Source organism: Sus scrofa, chromosome 8, assembly GCF_054392235.1.
Source record: "Sus scrofa isolate SSC_HxYL_T2T_F1_AM1 chromosome 8, Sscrofa_HxYL_maternal_Yorkshire_Landrace_v2.0, whole genome shotgun sequence".
Taxonomy (NCBI): Eukaryota; Metazoa; Chordata; class Mammalia; order Artiodactyla; family Suidae; genus Sus; species Sus scrofa.
In genome coordinates, this window is record NC_139390.1 from 117,993,641 (window position 1) to 118,009,430 (window position 15,790).

Here is a 15,790-nt window from a genome sequence, read left to right on the forward strand (position 1 = left end):
GGGATGGAAAGAATACAGGACGGAGGATCATGAAATCAGGATGCCAGCCCTGATCATACCACCAACTCTTTGTGTAACCTTCAACAAGAAATGGAATGAATCTGGCCATGAACATTTATTGTGACATAGTTATGATTGTGTATTAAATAAATTTAAATGGAAAATAGTTTTTGCTGTTGAGGAAACATACTTTCTGGAACCTAAAAACATGAAACTAAAATTACTATTTGGCTTCTCCATATAATAAGATCACTTTAAAAGTTCATTTTTTAACACACACCGAAATCTGATACCTTTTATAACACAATAAAATCCACAGCACTTGGCCTCAGCCTCTCACAATTTGAGGCCACTAGTTAACATCCAAAATATGCTATTAAAAGTATTTTCTGGACTCCCCGTGTGGCTTGCAGCATTACGACTCGGCGTTGCTTCTACAGTGGCTGTGGCTCAACCCCTGGCTCAGAAATTTTTTTAAAAAAGTATTTTTTTTCCTGGTCTGTTTTTCAAGGAAGAAGAAAAGTATGCTATTTCCTACGTACCATTGCAACAAGTTTGGTGGCAGTCAAATAAATTGACCAAAGGAATGTGTTTGTGTGTGTGTGTGTGTGTGTGTGTGTGTGGTGTGTGTACATATTGCTTCCTCTCCACTACAGATATTTTTACAGGTCAGTGTGCCCTAGCACTCCTCTGATACTGAGAAAAAGAAATCAAATACTGTTGGAAAAAGAGAGGCCAGCGTTAGTAGATGATGCCTGGATTCCTGCGTTCTGCCTCTGTCAACAGTCAGAACCATCAGCTGGACATTCCATTAAAAGTCCAAATGGGAGCCATAGGAGAGAAGGCAACAGGGCGGGCTGTGGACAGAAAAGGAATTCCAAAGCTTGCCTGCTTTACTGGTACAAGTGGGAGCACAGCGTGTTACTAGTTTCAGAGAGAAAGGACCATTTGCTACTGGTGTATGTCCAGGAGTGTTTGTGTGGATGCTCGCTTTTCTGTGCATCGCCACTGGGATTATGCCCCTAGTTCCAAAAAGTCTTTAGCAAATGCTGAAATCAATTTTTTTATATATTAAAAGAGCCGATAACAAAAAGAATTCACTGAGAGTTTTGCAAGACTAAGGACTGGCTCAGAAGGGATAAAGTCAGCTGATGAAACTGTGAAGTCCAAACAAATTATCTGAAAATTCTATTAACAACAGCCACACACAGCCCCTGCTGACTTCAGCAGGTGGCAGGGAAAATGGGCTGGAAGATTGTACTTGTCTTTATATATTAAATCTTTCATATTCAGGAAACAAAGTTTTTAATTGTTACACAGCACATAGAATCACTGCTACTAATATATTAACTACCTGCATGTGCAGAAAAATATGTATCATATATGCTTATCTCAATATTTCTCACTCAGGAGATGAGTAGTAAATACTCTGTCCCCCCAAAGCCCCTGGAGATATTTCTATACTAGAAATTAGAAGTTTTACAAAATTCAAAAGTATTATTTTAATATCATGAATGTTATTTGTCTTGGCAAAGTCTTATATTAGGAACCATAGTTTTAACTCAGAAACTATGAGTTGGGGATTAGCATCTTGTGGTATGGGGTCCCCAAAACATATAAGTAATAGTTTGGTCACAACACAAATTCTAATTCAACAAAAATTTCGCACATTTGTAAATTACTTTGTAGGTTTTGAAACTCTCAAAAAATATACTTGGTTATTCTGAGGAGCAGAGAGCTACATAATTCCTAAATCTCTCTATAAAACAGTGACCCTTTAAAATGGATGGATTTTCTCCTCCCAAGACAAATACTGAAACAGAATTTTAAAAAATACAATAATGTACAGTTTCTGTCGTCGCTCAGCAGTTAATGAACCCAACTAGGATCCATGATGATGTGGGTTCAATGCCTGGCCTCACTCAGTGGGTTAAGGATACAGCATTGCCATGAGCTGTGGTGTAGGTCGCAGACATGGCTCAGATCCCCAGTTGCTGTGGCTGTGGTGTAGGCCGGCAGCTGTAGCTCTAATTGGACCCCTAGTCTGGAAACCTCCATTTGCCACAGGTGTGGACTTAAAAATAAAAGCAAAAAAAAAAAAAAAAAGCAATAATGAGTTTATAAAGCACTTCACAACAGGGTGGGTACCTTGAAAAAAGTTATGTTAAATTTTGACTGGAATCTGTATTACTGCCATTTTCCCACTGATTATTTGTATAGGCAATACAATTTAGGTTAAGCTATAAATTATAATGCTGAATACCAGAAACTTTCAATTTAGTTTCTCATGAAATTCCAGAAATGCTGAAATGAAAAGAAAAATTTTGTATTGTCACTTATCTCACATTAAAGATATGCTGATATACCAATACAATAAAATCTACAGAGTGATCTTATCCTGTTATTTCATGTAGATATATAAAAATATAAAAATCTCTGCCCTTTATTTTAGAAAAGTGCACTCCCATCTCCTTGCTAAAAAAATCCTGTTGTCTGTAGGATTTAGAACCAAAAGAATGTGTGTTTATACATGTAATGGGTTGTACCGTAATAAACATATTCTTTATAACAATCAACATCGGAGCCCTAATATTGATTATATGCAAAAATGACCATTCTTCTCCTTACAGCCTAGAGTACCTCGCATCCCCTGTGAGCCGCCTCCCAGGTAAGTCAATAGGAGCTCCACGTGGGACCTGTGAGGAGAATTTTGCCCTGTAAGTGTAATCCATTTATTGGTTTATGGACCAAAAAACCTCTTGGGAGTGTTACAAACTCATATGCTTTCCTTGAGTGATGGGTTTTGCACTTGGATTTCTTATTTAATTGAAAGATGTGTAAAAACTTATGTATAAATAGAGTTCCCTATTGGTTACACATTTCAAGAGTATCTCAAGAGTATAAATTATTCCATCAAGGGGTTGGAATAAATTATACTCAATAATTGGAATCAATTTTCCCTAGAGTAAGCACAAAAAAATTCCCATTAACATGGATAAAGGTTGCATGTAAAGCATGAGAGGAAAATATAATATCACCTACAAATTAGCTTTGTATTCCTGAATAGCTGGAGAAGTAGCACAGCGAGATAAGCCTGCTCATATTGAACTATATCCTTTCTGGGTAATGTCCCCACTGCACTTTGGAGGTGGCACAATGTCAGCAGATCGATAGCAGAAAAGAGAATACACAGGCCTACGTGGACAATAACTGTTTTGTGGCCATCTCCTAGTAAATGGCAGTGGCTTTGCCTGGCTCATACCTACCCGACAGTAATTCTGGGAAGACCAAAGAGTTATTACATGAAAAACATATATCAGTCCTTTGAAGAAAGAAAAGGTTAAGCTCACCAATTTAAGCAGCAGGAGCAGCAGTGATCATGTATTGGTAACTTAATATATCCCAGCTACTGTGCTAAACATGAGATTTATACCATTATGGTTGAGACCACGTAGCAAAATGGCATGGGCACTCTCCACCTAGACCCCACAGGGTTCAAATATCAGTGGTTTTTCTTTCTAGCTGAACAACTTTGCATGACTTACTTAACCTCTCTGTTACTCAATTGCCCCATCTGTAAAATGGTGATAATAGTGGTGATAATTCTACCCTATAGAATAGTTGTGAAGATTAAATATAAAGATTAGTTTATATACAGCACTTAGAACTGTGCACAGCACATAGCAAGTGTTCGCTGTTAACACCGTGGTTATTGCTATTTAAAAGGGAAACAGCATAGGTGTACATATCCCCTGATATCAAAAGTGTGTTGTGGCAAGGGTTCCAAAAAGAATCTCTTCTGCACAATGACCGAGGGAGCTCCATAGGTCAAATTGGAAGCCAAAGACAAGGAACTGAGGGCTGTACATATATGAAAGTCTGCCTAAGTCTCCCAGAAAGAATACAGATTGGAGCTGGTGGCTCCTTACCTGGACTGGGTTTCTTTGTGTATGTGTGTGTGTGTGTTTGTGTGTCTTTTGTCCTTTTAGGGCCGCACCTGAGGCATATGGAGGTTCCCAGGCTAGGGGTCTAATCGGAGCTGTAGCTGCTGGCCTACACCACAGCCACAGCAACACCAGATCCAAGCCACGTCTGCAACCCACACACCACAGCTAACAGCAACACTGGATCCTTAACCCACTGAGTGAGGCCAGGGATCAAACCCGCAACATCATGGTTCCTAGTCGGATTCGTTTCTGCAGCACCACAAAGGCAAATCCTGGGTTTCTTTACTAAACAATGGAAAAGAGTGAAAAAGAGAAAACAATAGCCATCATTTAGCCTCTGTTGTAGAATGCATCACTTTTCAACAATAGCTAATTTCTCTCCTAGTAGAAGGATTCTATGTCCCCATCATGCTGAAGTCAAATTTAACCACCTGTCTTGCCTAGGTCAATGAAATGTAAACAGAAACAATATGGCGTCACCTTTGGGTAGGCGCTTTAATGGCCTGTGTATGTAAGGCCCCAAGTTACTTTATTCTTCTTTTCATTGTTCTGGCCAATGTGTTAAGCTGGTGGGTGGGGAGCGGAATGATGCCACAGAGACCTTTGGTGACCCATGATGGACACAAAATGTGAGCTAGAGATGTACTTTCTTTTGCTGTAAGCTCTTGACATTTGGGGGCTGTTTGTTACCTCAACACAACCTAGCTTGTTATAACTGACACAAAGCTAAGACAGTGTCCCAAATAAGAGAGGAAACTTAGCCTACGGTGATGAGAATGAGGATGCATTAATGAAAATTACCTGCTGCAGGGGAATGACCTGGTCAACCTTGCCAGCCTTGCAAACAGCCAGGTCAACACTATGCATGACCAGAAGAAAAATTTTAAAAGGTGGTCACAACCCTCATTATTAGAAACTAACTAAAGAATAATTAGGCCCCCACACTTACAGGAGAAGCCAGAAAAGGCAGAGATCCTGGGGCAGAGAGACTGAATACCCTTTCAAGGAAACTGTGTACCTCTCGTTGCCTCTTCCAGGGGGAAGGAATTTGAGGGGCGTGTTCCACAGACTCCCCTGGTGGAGGCTCAGCCTATTTTTATTCTAATTTCTAACGTAATTTAAGCCTTTTTTTATATCATCCTCTTGAGCCTTGATATTAGTTAGCCACACTAAAATGGCTTGAGAAGTGAAACTACATATAAAAACAAACATCTGAAACGATATCAACAAAATAAATAGCCAACAAAGAGGAAAACAGAGCATCTGCAGAGTGCAAGGCACTGGGGGAGCCACCACAGATTCACAAAGAACTGTTAAGATCCATACCATCCTTCAAGGAATACTAATGACTGAGCCTTTCTTAGGCACTAAGTCTTTTGCTCCGTACTTTTTGTGAGTTATCACTCGAGTTCTAGGGATAACAGAGGTGGGTTCTACCATTATCCCCATTTTAGAGATGAGAAAGTTAGGTTTGGGAGGTGGATAGGATTACTTGTCAGAGGTCCTCCAACAAGAAAAGAGTCAAAACAGGATTTGAACTCTGGAATCTTGACTCCAAAAACTGAGGTCATAACCACAACCTGATATGGCTTCAGAGAACTTTTATTGGGATTAGGGAACAAAATCAATGACAAAGGTCAATTTCAACTGCAGTAAGAGTCAGATGGTAGAAGATGATTAATTACCAAATGATTGGCAAAAGACATTAGAGCGGAGAAGTGGGTTCATGGAAGATTGTTCTGGTCCCTCTGTGACCTGAAGGAGTTTCTCATGAAAAGAGCGCTCTGAGCAGAATTGGTAAGAATTGGATAGATGGTCATTCCAGAAAACACAGCAAAACCCCAAAACCCTGTGAACTTGGTAGCACTGAGGAAAGACCACCAAAAAACACCACAACTAATACAAAGCAGAGCAAGTCTTTCATCCCAGCTTCAAATCCAATCTCACTGCTAGCATCCTTCACATATTTCTTGATTCTAAAGCTGAGAAAAAAAGAAAGCAAAAACTTCAAAAGGACCTTTTTGACATTTATTTCTTTGCTCTAAACACAGCTGCAACATTATCAAGATTTCATCCTTAAAGAGACTGATCTCTGGCATAGGCAGCTCTGGCCCGGCAACCCGAGTCTGCTCTTGTACTTATCTTCCTGTTTAAGAGACAGCTATGGATTTGAGAAACCCTCTTTCTGGGAAATAGTTCCAATTTAGCTCACGTGCCACTCAGATGAGGCAACCAAGGTCCAGCCAGGCTGTGACCGTGCCTGAGGTCACACAGCAAGAGCAGCCTCTCCGATCCCCAGATGCCCGATGACAGTGGTGGCTGGGGCGGCCGTGGATTCCTGGAAACCAAAACAGCTAATGGTGCCGAAAGAAACAGAACAACACAGGGACTGAAAGAGTCTGGAAACAAAATTAGTAGATACACTAAAATGCAAACTGCTTTCAGCCCGAAGTAAACTATGTGTTGAACTTGAGAAATTACCAACAATTTTTTTTTTCAAACAATTCTTAAACTTCCATCCTATACATTATATGAAATATCACCAACTGCATGGTTTAGATTTTTTACTCTTTGTCAAAAGACAATACTAGTTTCTCCCCAAGTCTAATAAAAGGGGAATAGCCCTTGTTAAGACCTCAGTCAGTTTTATAAATCAACATAGATCCCCCCCCAACACCCATAGATCTCTTAATTCTACATGAATTGCAAGTTCATATTATTTCACTTAGTCAATTTGAAAGACAAAATTTGAAAAGATGCTCACGTGACAGTAAAACTTCTTTCAAATATACATGGTTATGGACCATTTGACCACGGCTTTTGTTATAGAACAGCGATGCATCAGAATAAATCCACACACTGAGACACACTGAGTTGATGTCCTGGGATCTCCCCTAAAAGTTCTTAGAGAATCGTCTGGAATTATGAGCAGCTTTCAGGACCTCCTCTGTATAATGTTCTATTCAACAGAATAATTGCTGGTTTGCTAATGCTGGGAACAGTGGAATCACTCTCAAAGCAAAGGCAAAATCTTGGAGTCCGAAAACATTTCCAAAGACCTTTTAGAATTCTATTTTTTTAATTAAAATTTTAATCTCTCTAACTCTGAGCACTCAGTGGAGTGAAGGGAGGGGAGGCAATTTCCCTCTGCTTAACAGGTGATTACACTCACCAAAACAAAGTGCTCAAATAGCTGGGGAAATGAAATGATTTCTTTGAGTGTAGATGATTTACATATAGTAGTCCGATTGCTGTTCTAGCTTTAATTTCATGACGGCATTAAAAAAATTCTCTTTACTAAACCAAATCAAAGTTCTTTTTTGCTGAGTTCTCGAATCTAAACAGCCTGAAGCAAGCAAAAGATAGGGAGACAAAAAGGATTTAGAGAGAAGTTTTTTCTAAACCCTTTTTGTCTCATATTTCATGAATCTTATCTCCAATTTGGGGTTCTACCAACAGAAGACGAATCAAATAAAATAATTAAAAATAGAACTAGCTCATCGTATATGGAAGAAATTTTATGAATCATAAAAAAATTCCCGATTTATGGTCCATGAAGCCCTATAGATTATTCTAATCACTATGAACCATTTAAATATGATAATTATTGAAGTATTAAAGCATAAAAATCTCTCCATTAAAAACGTGCTAGGATTACCTAAGAGTCTAACAACCATAGGCAACTCCAGATTTCTCTGCTGGTTGTAAGCAGTGCGGTGCTTCTTCAAAACTAGGACATGATTCAGAACAGCTCAAAACGTTTTTACGGCATGGTTAACCAGAAAATCCATTTAAAATTTGAAGTTAAAAAAAAAAAGATATAAATCCTATGTTTTTCTTTGTATTTTGCAAATTTTATTGCATCAGTCAAAAAATGTGACTCGGGTAGTAAAATGTAACTGTTACTCAGTGTAATGGTATGTGTTTGAAATACAACCCATTTGCTCTTCATTCATTTTGCCTTAGTGGCTGGCAACTTTACAAAATTTTCTCTATAAAAATATTCTTTGTTGTACTGTTATCATATTCATATAATTTCTTTATTTTATCTTTCTTGATAAAATATTTTCCACCCATGCCTGCTTTTTATCACTTTACAACTTACGGCCACATGCCCTCTTCTCTTGGCAAGGTTTATGAAGTGTCTCGGCTAAGAAAACGCTTGAACTGCCTTATCAACGGGCAATTGTCGCCTAGAACTTGAGTGACCACAAGGCATTATCTGAGGGTCACTCCTGGACCATCCTCCCTCTTACTCTAGCAACGTGTTTTATGATCACCTTGGGAAAACAAACCAGATATCTTTTCATAATTGACCACGTATCAACGACTGAGTATTCACCAGCGTCCTCTATCTGTCCCCCGTGTGTGGATTTTCCATAAATCACAGACACACAGGGCGTTCCTGGGTCCCCTCTGTGCCAGCCAGCACACTGGCATACAGGGAGGACACTGTGGCAGCTGAACAACTTGAGCATTTAAATACCCCACTCATCCCCGGGTTTGGCTTCCTTGCATTCATCTAGCTGTTTATGGACACCCAAAAGCTCCAAAAGCTGTTTTTCTTGGCTGCGAATTGGACTCTATAAAGTGTGTCTTAGTAAGAGTATTGTGTTCCTGTCCTTTAAAACCTAGCCAGGTACTTTTCAGCTTTGGCAGCTTTTCTGTTGCCGGCACTGGCAGGGTTTTATTCCTTTACAATCACTGACAACACACAGCTCCTAGCACTCTGCTTGACAAAGTCATCTCCGCACTTCGTAACCTGACTTTAAAGAACAACCACTTTCCTCCCCCAAATAGCTTGTATTTGTTTAGCGTTGCAATGCAGTGAATTATGCCTCCTATTAATGAGGGAAATACCAAAACACGAGGCAATTCATTCATTTAGGAAAACAAACAGGTCTCAGGAGACCTTCATAAAAATGAATCACTCTGTTGAGCTAGGGTAGGTACTACCCTAGCCAGGTTGTGGCACACACACAAAAAGGCATCCTCCGATCCCTGGCTTTAAAGAGCATTGTTAGCAAACGCCAAGCACGTGCCTGTGAAATCACTGGAGCCTCTTATAAAACAAAGCAGCCGATGAGAATGAGAGATGCACTGTCAACTGACTGAACACCAGCGAAAGAGAAATTCCTTTCAGCTTAGAGAAAATTTAGCATCTTTTAAACTGAAAGACTCTTCCACAGGGGAAAAATCTGGTAATTACAATGATCGCAGAGTTTAGAAAACCAAAATTAGCTTGTGAAACCAACGTTTACCTGTACCTGTTTCAGTTGACACCAGCAATCACTAGCACATTAGTCTTTGCGTATCATAATCCTAAAGAACATTCAGCACTTATAGCCAGCCCTCCATTCAGCCTTCGATTGACTGCAGAAAGCAAAGCCTGACACAGAAGTTCATGGGCTGCTGTTTTACTAAGGAGTGCACTCCCAGGAAGCAGCAGTGTGGGACAAAGGCAAGGAGACAGGACAGGAGGCAAACCCATGAAGAGGACTATTACCTGGCTGGTCATCTCTAAGGGGACCTGATGGCGTAATCGTCCTGCATGAGTCTCCCGACAGTTTTGTAATCGCACCTTGGATGGTCTTTCCAGAAGGAGAAAAGTGAGAGATCTTGTCCTAGTCCCCATCTTGCAATTGTCGAAGTTTGCCACCTAGCTCATTACTTCCCCCAGGCTTCTGGGCGGGGCATGTGTGGGCCCTGAGCCGTGTCCCACGGCTCCCCCTCCTCCGCAGCAAGAGGAAACACCCAGGTGGGCAGCAAACGCACTGGGTGCAGGCATGGGGGAGGCGTTGAAAAGGTGCCCCTGTGTGAGGTCCTTTCCCTTCCAGCTGTTGCACCTGCACAGGACAGATCCGAGCTGGGACGGGAAAGGGAGCCGGGGGTGGGGATCTGAAGGGGCACGTGGAGGTACCGCTCTGATCACACTCATCACTTCATTTCATCCCGTTAGCAGTAATGTCGAGTAGTCCACTCACATTCCCACTTTACACATGCGGAAACAGAGGTTCAGGAGCCTAAGGAGCTCACCTAAAAGCACGTAGCTATTAACAACCTATAATTAAGAAAGTTTAGGAGTTCCCAGTTGTGGCGCAGCAGAAACGATTCCAACTAGTACTCATGAGGATGTGAGTTCCATCCCTGGCCCCGCTCAGTGGGTTAAAGATCCGGCATGACCCTGAGCTATGGTGTAGGTTGCAGACCCAGCTTGGATCTGACGTTGCTATGGCTATGGTGGAGGTGGGCAGCTACAGCTCCAATTCAAACCCTAGCCTAGGAACTTCCAAATGCCACGCCTGTGGCCCTAAAAAAAAAAAAAAGTAAGTTTAAGCCCACTCTATTATTATCAATTGGTCAATTCAGCCAGGACAATATATTCTGTTCCCCATAAATATAAAAAATATAAACAGATGATCTCATTTAGTGAAAAGAGAAATTCTTAACTTGTCCTTCCCAATTATCACACATGCGAGAGTAAGTATAACAGTGAGCAAACACCAGCCTCCAGGTCTCCCCTGCCCCACCCCACCAACCTCAATTCAGTAATTCAGGACAGATGTAAATTCTAAAGAGATGTGTGTCTCTCTAAGAATGGTGGAATGCAGGGAGTTCCCCTGCGGAGCAGGGGGTTAAGAATCCTACCTTAGCAGCTCGGGTCACTGTGGAGGTGTGGGTTCAATCTCCCCAGCTTGGTGCAGTGGGTTAATACATCTGGCATTGCCACAGCTGTGGCTCGGATTCAATCCCTGGCCTGGGAATTAACATATGCCACAGGTGCAGGCATTTAAAAAAAAAAAAATGATGGCACTCAAATAAAACAAAATAAAATGCTGCTCTATTCAAATAAGGACTTTAATGGCAAGGGTGACTTGGCATGGCACAGAGAAAGGAGATATGCAAGGACAGGAAGAGAAGGAGAATGACAAGTTGAAGGGATAAGAGACTTGACGTAAAGCATCTTCAATCAAGGTCATGATTGGGTCCACCCTGGGTTCTTGGAGACTGGAGTATGTTGCTTCCATTCTCATGGCCCCATTTCCCAGCAGAGGACAGGGCACCTACCTGGTGTTCATACATTTATTCTTTCAGTCAATAAGTATTTATTGAGACTCTCCTATGTTCCAGACACTATTCTATGGGCTGAAATACAGCACTGGACAGAGCTGATCAATGTCTTGCCTTCATGGAGTTTACAGTCAAATCAGAGCAGATGTTCAAAATATTACAAATATAAGCTAATCTCATAGGGTGGTGTCTTAAGAAGAAATAAAATATTTGGTGGGCTAAACTGAACTTCTTGAGTTAAGGTAGAGGGGAGTATAGAATTGTATCTGAAGGAGACAAAAATAAAGCTTAGGATATCTCCAATGTATGTGTTTTAAGGCATCGAAAAAAGGGAAGAAGTGGTTCAACTTCTCTGAGCTGTTTCCCTTATCTGTAAAATGAGAGTAAAATCAACTTCACAAGATTTTTAAGGATGAAGGATATGTGAAATTATTTTCTAGATGACAAAACCAATATTAGCTGTTTTCCAACATGGCTCTGGTATGCTATCCATCCTTTATTCTTAAAATACACATCTGTCACTCCATAGATTTAGAAGAGCCACTACTGCATTCATGCGTGAGTGCGCACACACACACACACACACTTTTTCAGAGGACTAGTCTCTCATTTCACAAGCAAATTAATTTCTCTTTCATTACTGATCCAGTTGAGAAATATTTAAAAAGAGAGAATTTGAGTGAATATTTCTGCAAACGAATATAACTGGCAGTCCAAAATAATTGTTGAATGTTATTTCAGTAAAATCAATCCATCCTATCTGAGCATCTCAATTATTTGAAAGATGAAACTCAATGTCACATAAGCAACAAGACCTGTGAGAGCTTAGAACTTGATCGAGGATCATGTTCAATTGTCTTAGAACTCTAGCTACATCTGTTTTCTTATGAGGCTTAGTAAAACAGAGGTACATAACATTCATGGAAAACAAAAGTTTTATTTTCATTATCTATTTAGAAGTTTACATGTATTTTTTTCAAGAGAGAAAAAGATGTACTCAAAGTCAAAAGTTTGGTTTTACAGACTCTTGACAGCATCTGTTTAAAAAAGAAGAGAAAGTTGAATTAAGATTTGGGATTTGCAAAACAATATTTTGCTCTATGTGGTACATGAACTAGGTAAACCATTGCATTAATATTCAAAATGCAGCAACCTCTACTGCCAGCATAACTTTTCCTATTTTATAACTGAAGGTTCTTGGGAGAAGTGGAGTACATTCTAGGTGCAATTTAGCAGTGTGAAAACTTGCTGATAATGGACCGCCCTTAATCTGGGGCCCTTAATCCTACTTAAAGTGTTTTTATTATGAGAAGGGATTAAGCACAGAGCACTTACTACATTCACAACATGGTAATTATTTGAATTCAAGTCACTAAAACTGAAATTTATATATGAAAGGATGGCACGGACCTGATCATCCAAGTTTACAACTAGACATGCCGTACATATTTGCCATGGTACACACTTAGTAATTCGACAAATTATTGTCCTCTCCTTTATTTTCCAGGCTCAGCTCCAACATGAAAAAGAAATTTGACCTGCATTTAATGACCAGATCTGTTAACAATTTTGTCATGGTACCTGCATCCCAGTTCGACCCAAATGTAATACTCGATCAGCACCAGATGCCACGGCCTTAATTTCATTCACATGAAAAGGCATGCACGGCAGCTATGAACAGAGACTCTTAAATAACTGTGTTGTTGTGGTCCTTTAAAAAAATTCCATAGCTTACTCCCAAGAAGATTGGAGGCAGAGCTAATATAAATCATATCAACTGAAAAATTCAACATGTGTGAAATGTACTCTATTCCCTGATATGGCCATTATGGAATGATTTAGGTTTGTGAACATTTGCTAAGAAAAATTATGATTAAATCTCACTGTCAGATTAACTTTTTCCCTGTTTCTTGCCTAATTTGCCCATTTGATCTCATAAGAGCCTACGCACCTAAGTTAACATTGATATATCTAAAGAACTTTCGCATACATTTGTCAGATTGTCTACAGATCCTAGAAGAAGAGTTAACAGTGAGATCCCTAATACCAACTCCACCACAACTGCCCCCCACCCCCGCCCCTTTCCAAGAACTTGGAAGCAAGTTTGCATTCTGGGAGAGAGGGTACGTAAGAAATATAAAATGGATTGATGTGGGGATGGCCCAAGAATCTTGATTGTAACCTACATCTAAATGGGGAAAAAAAAAAAAAATCAGTCATGTAAGAGGTCAGTCACTGAAGTCCGGGATAAAAAAAGACACAGATGTTGATACATGTCTGTCATAGGATTAGAAAACTAACCCCATCTCTTCCTTTCTATTTCTCAAAAAATAACGCCAGATGGTCAAGACTAGGTATCCAGTAAAAATAGTAATAATAATAATTTACTTGAGCTTTATTCACTGTGAATAAGGCACTGGTACCTTGCTTGTGCATATTAGTATTCTGTGAGCTTTGTTAGCATGAATCAAGATTGCTGAACTTGACCTGCTCTAGGCCAATGAAGTTTCTAAGTCAGTCAGGAAGGGGACAGAGCAAGACCACACCACCTTTGCTGGCTCTTGGGAAACAGTCGGCTGTTTTCTCTTGATGAATATCTAACTTCACTCCTTAATTTTTCATTCAAAATTCTGTAATGCTATTACAAAGTAAAGGCCTCAGAAAAGCAATTACTTTTACTTCCTACTTATTAAATTCCAGATTATTTTCAGTAAAATTGACTTACACAAACTAAGGGTCCTGAAATTTTAGGAGACCTAGCAGAGAGGGTTGTTGAAATAACACCTTGAGTCCACTCTCTAGACCCAGAGTCCAACAGCATGGCATGATGACTATGCATCCGAGGAGAAATGGCATTTTCTATTTTTCTAAAATCAACCTATGTCTCCCCCAAAAGTCTGCCTTCCCTGCATGGTATGCAACCGTGAAGTCAATAACAGCAACAGCAGTAATATTATAGCTAATATCTGTGGGTCTCTGATATGTGCCAATCATCTTGATAAGCTTCACAAGTATTTCATATATATTAAACATATACATGTATTTATATCCATTTAATCTTTGCAAGAATCCTATGATACAAATATTGTAATCTCTCCCATTTTGTAAGTAAGGAAATTAACATTTTGAGTGCTTCAGTAATTTACCCAATATTATACAACTAATAAATGATGACAGGAATTTTAGCCCAAGTCTTTCCAAATCCATAAATCAAGCACTTGACCACTAACCTATATCTGCCTCCAACAAGTGCATGTAAATCATTCTTGAGCCTATTGATAATTCTTCTTCTTAGAAGATTCTTACCACAATTCTTGTAACCATTGTATAAATACTATTACTCATAATAGTATTATATAAATAGTGTTAATACTATTTGTTTCTTTATCTTGAAACTTCTTCCTTCAGAAATATCCCCTACTTCTTGAACTATTAGTCACCCACAATTTAAATAATAGGGCTTCAGAAAGACAACTTACAGAATGGGAGAAAATAGTTTCAAACGATGCAATTGATATGGGCTTAACCTCTAAAATATGCAAACAACTTATACAACTCAACAGCAAAAAAGCCAACAGCCCAATGGAAAAATGGGCAAAAAGGTCTGAATAGACATTTCTCCAAAGATATACAGATGGCCAACAAGCACATGAAAAAATGCTCAACATCATTGATTATTAGAGAAATGCAAATCAAAACTACTATGAGGTACCACCTCACATCAGTCAGAAGGGCCAGCATTAATAATTCCACAAATAACAAATGCTGGAGGGGGTGTGGAGAAAAGGGAGCCTTCCTGCACTGTTAGTGGGAATGTAAATTGGTACAACCACTATGGAAAACAGTATGGAGGTACCTTAGAAAACTATATAGAGAATTACCATATGACCCAGCAATCCCACTCTTGGACATCTATCTGGACAAAAATTTCCTTGAAAAAGACACATGCACCCGTATGTTTGTTGTAGCACTATTCACAATAGCTAAGACATGGAAACAACCTAAATGCTCATTGGCAGATGAATGGATTAAGATGATGTGGTATATATACACAATGGAATACTACTCAGCCATAAAAAAGAACAAAATAATGCCATTTGCAGCAACATGGATGGAACTAGAGACTCTCATACTGAGTGAACTAAGTCAGAAAGAGAAAGACAAATACCATACGATATCACTTATATCTGGAATATAGTATATGGCACAAATGAACCTTTGCACAGAAAAGAAAATCATGGACATGGACAAGAGACTTGTGGTTGTCAAGGGGGGAGGGAGGGAGTGGGATGGACTGGGAATTTGGGGTTAATAGATGCAAACTATTGCCTTTGGAATGGATAAACAATGAGACTCTGCTGTATAGCACTGGGAGTTTTATCTAGTCACTTAAAATGGAGTGTGATAATGTGAGAAAAAGGAATGTATATGTGTGACTGGGTCACCTTGCTGTACAGTAGAAAATTGACAGAACACTGTAAGCCAGCTATAATGGAAAAAAATAAAAATCATTAAATAAAAAAATAATAAAGAAAGAAATATTAGAGCTAACTTCAATAATGCAAAACAATTATTCTTTTGGTTGGGGTCTATATTGAGTAGCTTTGTGGAAAAGAACCATGTTTTCTTTCATTCAGTCTGTCAATTATCTATTGGATTGTTGTTATATTGCTTTATATGAGCTAATGTAGTATGGGGGATAGAAGGAAGATTTGTTTGTTTGTTTGTTTGTTTTTGTCTTTTTAGGGGCACACTTGTGGCATATGGAGATT

The 15,790-nt window shown here is 39.4% G+C and overlaps 1 protein-coding gene across 1 annotated transcript in view; it reads left to right on the plus strand.

The window, feature by feature from the left end:
* Positions 1–419: 419 nt before the first annotated feature.
* CASP6 (caspase 6) overlaps positions 420–15,790 on the plus strand; it is a 1,021,045-nt gene continuing 1,005,674 nt past the window's right edge. Inside the window, exon 1 of the mRNA XM_084973221.1 lies at positions 420–445. The gene's annotated coding sequence lies outside the window, so the exon portion shown is untranslated. The remainder of the gene's footprint in view (positions 446–15,790) is intronic.